The sequence below is a fragment of the Thunnus albacares genome, chromosome 9, assembly GCF_914725855.1.
Source record: "Thunnus albacares chromosome 9, fThuAlb1.1, whole genome shotgun sequence".
In the NCBI taxonomy this organism is placed as follows: domain Eukaryota; kingdom Metazoa; phylum Chordata; class Actinopteri; order Scombriformes; family Scombridae; genus Thunnus; species Thunnus albacares.
In genome coordinates, this window is record NC_058114.1 from 29,607,240 (window position 1) to 29,615,676 (window position 8,437).

General features: G+C 37.8%; 1 long non-coding RNA gene across 1 annotated transcript in view; it reads right to left on the bottom strand.

The window, feature by feature from the left end:
- The window catches only part of LOC122989144, a 31,625-nt gene extending 25,580 nt beyond the window's left edge, over positions 1-6,045 (bottom strand). Inside the window, exon 1 of the long non-coding RNA XR_006404955.1 lies at positions 5,954-6,045. This is a non-coding gene — a long non-coding RNA (uncharacterized LOC122989144). The remainder of the gene's footprint in view (positions 1-5,953) is intronic.
- Positions 6,046-8,437: the final 2,392 nt, after the last annotated feature.

The following is an 8,437-nucleotide window of genomic DNA, read 5'->3' on the forward strand; positions in this document are numbered from 1 at the left end:
TGTCAGGGGATCACTAAACTCAGTAGGATTCATCCTCTTGGGATGACCAACAAAGCGGCAAAAACGACATGCGGCAAGCCTGACTAAAAATACTAAACATTTACTGCTTCTTCAGCTTCCTAATTGTTAGTACTTGCTGTTCTTAAATGTAAACTGAATCTCTGTCATTTGGAGTGTTGTTTGGACAAAACAAGCAATACAGAGACATCACTTAGAGCTCTGGATAAATGTGATGTGTATTTCTGCCTATTTTCAGATATTTTATAGACTAAAAAGTTAATTAATCAAAAAAAAAAAGAAAAGAAAAATTATTCACGAATGAATCATTAGTTTCCTACTTCAATAGAATGCTTCATCGCCGGTTTTCCTTCTTTTGTACCTTTTCTTCTCCATGTAATGTCACCTGACCCCACATGCTCATTTCCAGTAACGTCCTGCTTGAAATTAACACCATTCCAGACATTCACACCTATGAGCTGACATGTGTAACCACTTTTTTTTTTTTACTGTTAGATTCTTTCATAACCAAAGATATACAAGGCTAATTACAGCTTGGAAAATGACCAGTCAAAGAGTTAACAGTGAAAGGATCTGCTGTACAAAGCCTACACATGATAAAAACCCCGTAGGTGGATTACGTGAGGTAAAGGCTGCATAAACCGTAACGGGAGCTAATTCCATCATGGAGCAGGTGTTAATGCCATCTCATTTCCCCACATAAACACCTTTCTCACTCCCTGCACATAAATTATTAGCACAGATGCAACCCACTGTTTACTTTTTAAACAGGATGAGCATGCTACACCATATGAAAGGGCAAAGAGCTGGTCTGTGAGCAAACACAGGTTACAGTGCAGAGTGGAGAGACCCGGGATGGAGAGCACCAGGAGAGTCATGAATAAGTCACACAGCCTGTGGACCTTCCTCTGAAGGTACCAAGGCTCTGACATTGAGCTTTTTCATCTGATAGCTCCGAAATGTCCTGGAGACGTGGGGAATTCAGATACATGCAAGTGAATAGGCTGTATATGCATGCGGGCTGTCTTGTGTGTGTGTGTGTGAGTACATCACAACCCTGTGGATCACACACCAGGCATCTTCATTCATCCTCTAGAGACCCTGCAACATCCACTCAGTTTTTCAAAGCTTTTTTTTTTTTCTTTCAGCAAGGCCAGCATGGTGTCAGGGTGCCAGGTGATTCTGCTTCCAGTTCAAATAATGACTGTAATTAAGCAATTAAGACCTGAGAGGCAGAGAGGCCAAGAGCTGGCTTTCCTTACACATCTAAACAGACGGCAAATGAGGATTCACCAGGGAATACAAAACATTATGGCAATGGCATATGCTTGCTCCCTTTGGTACTGATAGCAATAGCTTATGTCAAAGGAGTAGAGGGAAAAAGAACTGGCTGATATGACATGTACACACAGACACATCTAACTCTCTTTATATTTTCATATACATTTAAAACATTAGTGTGTTTTATTGTGTTTATTTGAGTTATAATAACCTTGAATATCACATATTATTTGGTACTGCAAATACAGTGCCCTACATTTTCTAAACCAAAGAGTATTTACAGAATAATCTCTCGGTCATGGACTGTTTTCACTGAAGTACCAACCTGAGATACTGAGTAGTTTTTTTTTTCTTGGCTGCTTGAAAAGCCTTTCAAGGACCGCAGTGAGACACTGGGCAGCAGCGATGAGATATTTGGCATTTTCAGGTAGGAAAAAGTCCAAGCTGGCCTTACATTCAGAAATAACACAAGTTCTTAAACTATTGACTGCACTGAAGCAGTAGACTTCAAAAGGTCCTTCTGACCTGTTTGCTGAGGAGCCTCAAACCAAGTTTTTTTTTTTCTCCTTCTTTCCCTCCCCAGTACTATGCGTTTCATTATTAATATGTTTTTTCTCAAGTTTCTCTCTGACCCAGGACATTAAATAAAACATTGTATGGTTCATGAAAGATTATGAAAGAGCAGAACGTAAGCAGCAGGAGGTGTAAACTCAGCACAATTCATTCTGGTATATAATGTCAATGCCAGCAACACCCCTCTCACCCTACCTCCATGCCCTGCAGGCATATTGGCGGAACTACCAATGGATGCTAAGCTTTTTCCGACAAAGCTCCGAAGATAAAGTATCTTCCTTTTATCCCTTCTGCAAATCAATTCTGGGCCTTACAGCAAAATCCCATAAAATAACTTCAAACACCACTACTTACTCCGAAAATTTGTATTATGGCTATATCTCTTTGAACCGCTACCAGTGAAGTTTTGGAGGAAAATGATTTAAGTGTTATCTGCTAAGACATCAGCATGTCAGCACTTCACCTCAGTTTTTCTTCACATGTCAACCTGAACCTTGCATTTCTCTCCTTGTGTTTGGTTTTTGATTGCTTCTAACCATACAGGCCTGGTGATAAATACAAATGCTGCTTGTAAACTTAATGGCTGTAGTAAGTGCAAACAAGATAGTATGAAGCCCTGCTGGTGCTCCGTGCTCACTGAGCTGCTGAAATATTCATTTCCCTTCACTCTTCTTCAACAATATGATATAAACTGAGGCTGATAGGATGAGTAATTGAAAAGCAGTGCGCCAGTCAAGGTGTGATTACTGAAATAGCTTGAATTAAAGGGCACCAAGAATGCTAAGTGTTACTATTATTGATATGTATCATTATATATAATATATTACACTAATTAGAATAAAAATAAAGATCTAAAAATATATCATTATTATAATTTGTCACTTAAGGGGTCTTTTCAATTAGTATGCTGTAAGCTAGATAAGATAAGATAAAGATTAAAACAAAAAATAAGCTAACTAGCCTGTCTCCCAGATAGGTAGATAGATTAGCTTGAATCAAAGGACACCAATCATTAGGGTTACTATTAATTATATACATATAAGTACAGAAATCACAAAATCAAAAAGATCACCATGCAACTGTATCCTAAGTATGTCACTAGGCATAATTAGTTATTTTAAGGCTAACTGAAATCCCATTTCATCCTTTTTGTAGTCAAAAATAATGTCAACATGTTTTTAAATGTATTGCTAAGAGTTTTTTATTATTAAAAGGAAGAAATTAGGTCATTGGGGAAATATCAGAAATTCTCCTTTTTGTCTCAGCCAGCTGGAAGGGCGTGTCTGTGTTTGATTGACAGCAGCAGGCAGATTGCCAGTGTTACACCATAGGGAATGAGAGACAAACTAAACAAAGTTGCGCTGTAGCTTACAAATCATGGGCAGACAGTGTGGTACTGAAGAGCAATAACCACAGCATAACAGGTCCAAAGTGATATTTTAAGGTATGTTTACATGCTGTTTAATGTGCTGCAGCTGAGCAGCTAATTTGCTGTCTAGTCTGCTAACTGACATTAGTGGTGCATTTTTGCACAGTGAAGATTTGTTTTGTGGCTTGTTCAACACGCTAAGGTGCAGGACAAGACATGGTTTCATGTTTGCAAATTCAATTAGAAGGAGAGTTTGTCAGGAAAGCTAATGTGGGTTGTTGTTCAGAGTCTGTGGCTCTGGTGTTGTGTAGTAGGATGCTATCAGGCTCAGAGTGACCGTCTGCTCTGCCTTATAGACCACCAGGTTATTGCTATATGCAAGATTTTATGTGCTGTAACAAAATTAAGTCACCATTTACATAGACAGAAGAGGTATTCCATCAAATTAATGCAAAGCTAGGGGAACCATCATGAAACCAAATTTATTTTTACAGCAGATATACAATAAGTGTCTTTACAATTATGGAGGGCTGCAAGCTAACGTCTCACTTTGTCCTATAGATAGATAGATAGATAGATAGATAGATAGATAGATAGATAGACATGTATATTTATTTTATTCATACATATATGCATGATGACAGTGCAGGCATATTTTAGTACTAAAACGTCCTGACAATGAATGAGTGATTGCTGTTAACTACTGTATTTGGAAGCCAAATTGGATACTCCAAGAGGTCACTATGCAGTACATTTAAAAAAAGAAAAATTTCAACTCCCACATGCTATATTTTAATGCCAAATCCACATGGTGAAGCCCTAAGCTATATAAAACTGTAGTGTTCTTACATTTTTAGAGTAGGCAGTAGTACAAATTTAATCTTTCAGCAAAAAACTGCATTTGATAGGCACTTCCCCCTGCTGTACTAACAACAGCGACTCATGCATAGGAACATCCAACCTTTATCTACTCAGTTGGCCTATCTGTGGGATGAGTACAGAGCCCTGAGATCAGAGGAGGCTTGAAAAGATGACCTGACAATCTTGTGCACGGTCACACAGTCTTTCTGGGCTCCTCTGACCTCTGTCGGTAGCACCGTTCTGAAATTTCACCTTAAGGAATAAGAGGAGACATTGGATGCCCACAAAATCAATAACTTTACTTTTCTGAGAGGATAAACACAAACAATTTCACAAGTCACAATCATGGAGAAATTTCCATGTTGGTGGACCCCAAATTTTTGAGTACATTACAGTAGCACCAAAAAATGTAAATGTTTGGATTCTGTTACAGTTAAATGGTGATGTCAGATGCTTTCTTCCTTTTAGTCCAAGAGTAGTGCATGTACACACTATATATTTAAATATTTCAAACCTTACCTTACCTTTGATCTTGTTTCAATGTGGGACGTAATGTATTCTATAAGCCACTTATAGGGTGAATATGAACTGTCACCTCAGACATGCTTGTTACTGTTAAATTGTCTGTTTGCATACTTGTCAACACGAGACAGTTTTTTTTTTTTGTCAATTAACCAAAAAAAGCATAGTCCAGATTCATAAAACATACTGTATAGTAACAGCAGAGAAACAAAAAATTTAAGAGGTTATCTATCAAAAGGTGCTTGATTGTTTGCACTCTCCATGTTTCTACTTGCTTGGAGCAGGTGAACTAGAGCAACCTGGTAGGCGGGCCAGAGGTGACCCATGACATGGGTCAAAAACACACTAAATGTCCTATTAAACCCACAGAGCCCTGCTCATGTCAAAACAAGTCCAAAATCTGAAAAAAACAGCAACACAAAGCATAAAATCCAGACTGAAAGCTAACAGTAAGTGAAGGATCTGACAGTGGAAATTTGATTTAATAAAACCATTTCAAACTCATTTACAATAAGTTGTAATGGGTTTTTTTTTTTCATTTTGACTGACCCTATTAACCTGTTATCTTCAGCAGTGATTCCTTTAAAATAAAGCCGTCTGTACATGTACTGTCATCCTTAGTATAGACGTAAGTGGAGAGCAGATCAACCAAAGACTGATTTCTCAAATTGTTTGATTTTTAGACTCATGAAAAAGTATTTCACAAGAAAAAAAGTCAGAAAAAATGATAATTCTGTGTATATAGTAAACAGTATTATATACACATAATATATACATATAGTACTTACATAATAGTAATATTCAAGTCATCCATGTGACCCCTCAGCAATGGACGAAGTATTACCTTACATATAAGCATCAATACTGTAAATAAGCTAACAAATACTCCACTACAATTAAACATCCAACATTTTACTTATGTACAAATTCAGAAGTAGTAACAGCAAAATGTACTTTGTAAGTATAAAAAGTACAGTAAATTATTAGTAAATTATTATTATTCAGTGGAATGAACCCGATCTCTCTTATATTATGCATATTATTACAGGATTAATACTGATGCATGACTGTATATGGAGCATTTCATGTTGTAGCTGATCAAAGTAATGACGTGAGTGATGATGTTTACTACTTATATACTGCTTGGTAATATAATCTTCATCTAACATATTTTATATGTTTTGTAAAACCTTGATCTTTAAAGTAGCTAGCTGTCAGCTAAATGTAGTGGAGTAAAAAGCACAGTATTTCCCTCTGAAGTGTAGAGTAGTTAAAGTATAAATTAGCATAAAATGGAAATCTTCAAGTTACAAAACGTAAGTACAGTACCTGAGTAAATGTACTTGGTTACTTCCCACCACTGGCCCTCAGTTCATCTTGGGGTCCTTTTGGGGAGCCCCCATCCCCAGGTTGGGACCCACTGATCTAAAATACAGAGCAAGTAGCAAAAAGAACAGTTCTACAGTATAATAATGGACAACCCAACCCAAACATCAATGCTCAATGCTCCAGATATGAACGCAGTCCTCCCTGCTGTGTAGACTAAGAATTACAAAAGACGATATGTTACTCTATTTAGATAAGTGTTATTTGCCATCAACAGTGTTGTAAGCTGCACAAGTATTCATGAGAATGCATTTGAATAATTCAGAGTGCTCTTGCCAACTGCTAAGGGAGGCCAAGTGACAGTCTGTGCATTATCCTTTGATCAAGGGTTCCATAAGAGTGCAGCATCGGCCACACCAGAGAAAAAGCATATTTAGGCCAACATGGATGCACAAATCCAAGATGACAGAGCAGTGTGCGGTATCCAAATCTTTTTACCAGCTGAAGAATATGAACAAGGTGGGTTTGTGTTTTACAAAGCAGCAAAGACCCATCAAATAAAACATCCCATCTGGTGATACTAGATTTAGTGACCTGAGAGCACAACCCATATTCCCAATGGTTATTGTGTTTTGAGGAATTAAGTAAATACTCCTTTTTTGTGTGAGCTTACACAAAGACACAATGCTACAGATTTAGCTGAGGGGCATTTGGATACACAGGATCCATTTAGTTAAAAGAGGATTATGAGCCAATTGACTAAAAACATTCTGCATTTACAGTACAGTCAGAGAAGTGCGACGATGGGAAATAGTCTGAATATAAACCACTAAACAACACGCTTTAAATATAAACACGCTTTAAGTGCATGAGCTAATGTCGTACCACTAAAGAAGGCTTGATATTCATCAAGCATGAAGTGTTAAGACAAATAGAACAAAGGAAAATGGAGCACTAAGAAGTGCCGCTCAAATTTCAGACCCAACACCTTTGGACAGCAAATCCCCGGACGCAGCCTGCTACAAACTAAATCATTTCGATAAACTCTGTCACAGAATCAAGCTCTGCACCACCCAGGCATAAGCTACGACACAAAAAAAGTCACCCGCTGCTCTGAAATGCTTTGTCACTAAAATGAAATGTGATGTAGAGCGATTTTCCATGCATTTGCCTCTCAATTATGGATAGTGATTGTAATTAGTTCAGATGGCTCCCAAACACTGAACTTCTGTTCAGTCCCATTACAGTTTGGGAAGGATGAAAAATACATTAGGTGTGTATACACTTTTTAAAGCAACTCCCGCTTATGGTTCAAACACTTACGCCACAAAATCCCACTGAGCCTCTTAAAGAGTTTTCTCTCTTTCTCTTCACAGTTTTCCAGAATGATCCGATTCAGAAACAATTATAGATTTAAGTAAATATCCTCCAGTGATGGTAGCTAGAGGACTCCAGGGCATATGTATGATGCTGACAACCCTGGGAGGCTGGGTTTGTGTGTGCAGATTCTGAATTCAGTGACTGTTAGACAAGAGATCCTTAATGGAGAATGATCTTAAACTGACTGGTTCAGGGCCAGCACTTCACTGTCTGCTTCTCAAAAACAGGGCTCCAGGGTAGGAGAATCTCTTTGTGTGTAACACGCCTGTAAGTGCTGTTTGTTGTCAAAAAAAATCTACTACCCAATGTCCTGGATTAAAAATGCAAGATCTCCTGTTTCTTTTCTATTTCTCCCGTTTCATCTCCTGTAAATGAGCTCGGTCAGGTTAAATAAGAAATGCAGACTGACTGTAACAGGAATCTGTGGGTAAATAGACATGTACTCAGCTCACTGCAATCCAATCTGTGGCCCTCGCCAGACATCTCTGCTGTCATTTTGACTTGTGTTACAAGAAAAGCTGTTTTAGGGCATTTGTAATGTGTCTTTCTTTTACATCAGTGAGTGTAAGTCAGATTGTTCCTGGAGTTTGGTATCTATGGAGCTTCAAGACTGTCAAATCCCTGCCTGCTCTTCCTTCAGCCAATCAGATCTAATGCGATGGGAGAGATTCCCATGTTTACGACGTGTGAGTGTTCACATCATCAGACAATGAGTTGGTCATAAGAGGGTTAAAGATACTGTGTATGGACAATACACAGTATCAAATAAATTTAGGTTGAATTACCTTGAACAATGCATAGACTTTGGCTGACGCACAGCTTCCATGTTTGTTTGGTTTTCAGGCACTTCCATATCACTAGGCACCAAGCCAGATATATCAAATCTTTCAGAAACATCTGAGATTCCTTGTTATAATTCCTTGTTACTACTTTGGTATTGATGTAATCATTATTTACAAGACAGAAACTGATAACTACAATAACTCTGATATGATGTGATATGAATACTGTTGGAAAAACATACAATTTTCTCTCTTTCTTCTACTTTATTTATTTGTTTATTCATTTATTTATTGCGCTTCATAAAGTGATAGGTAACTTGAATAA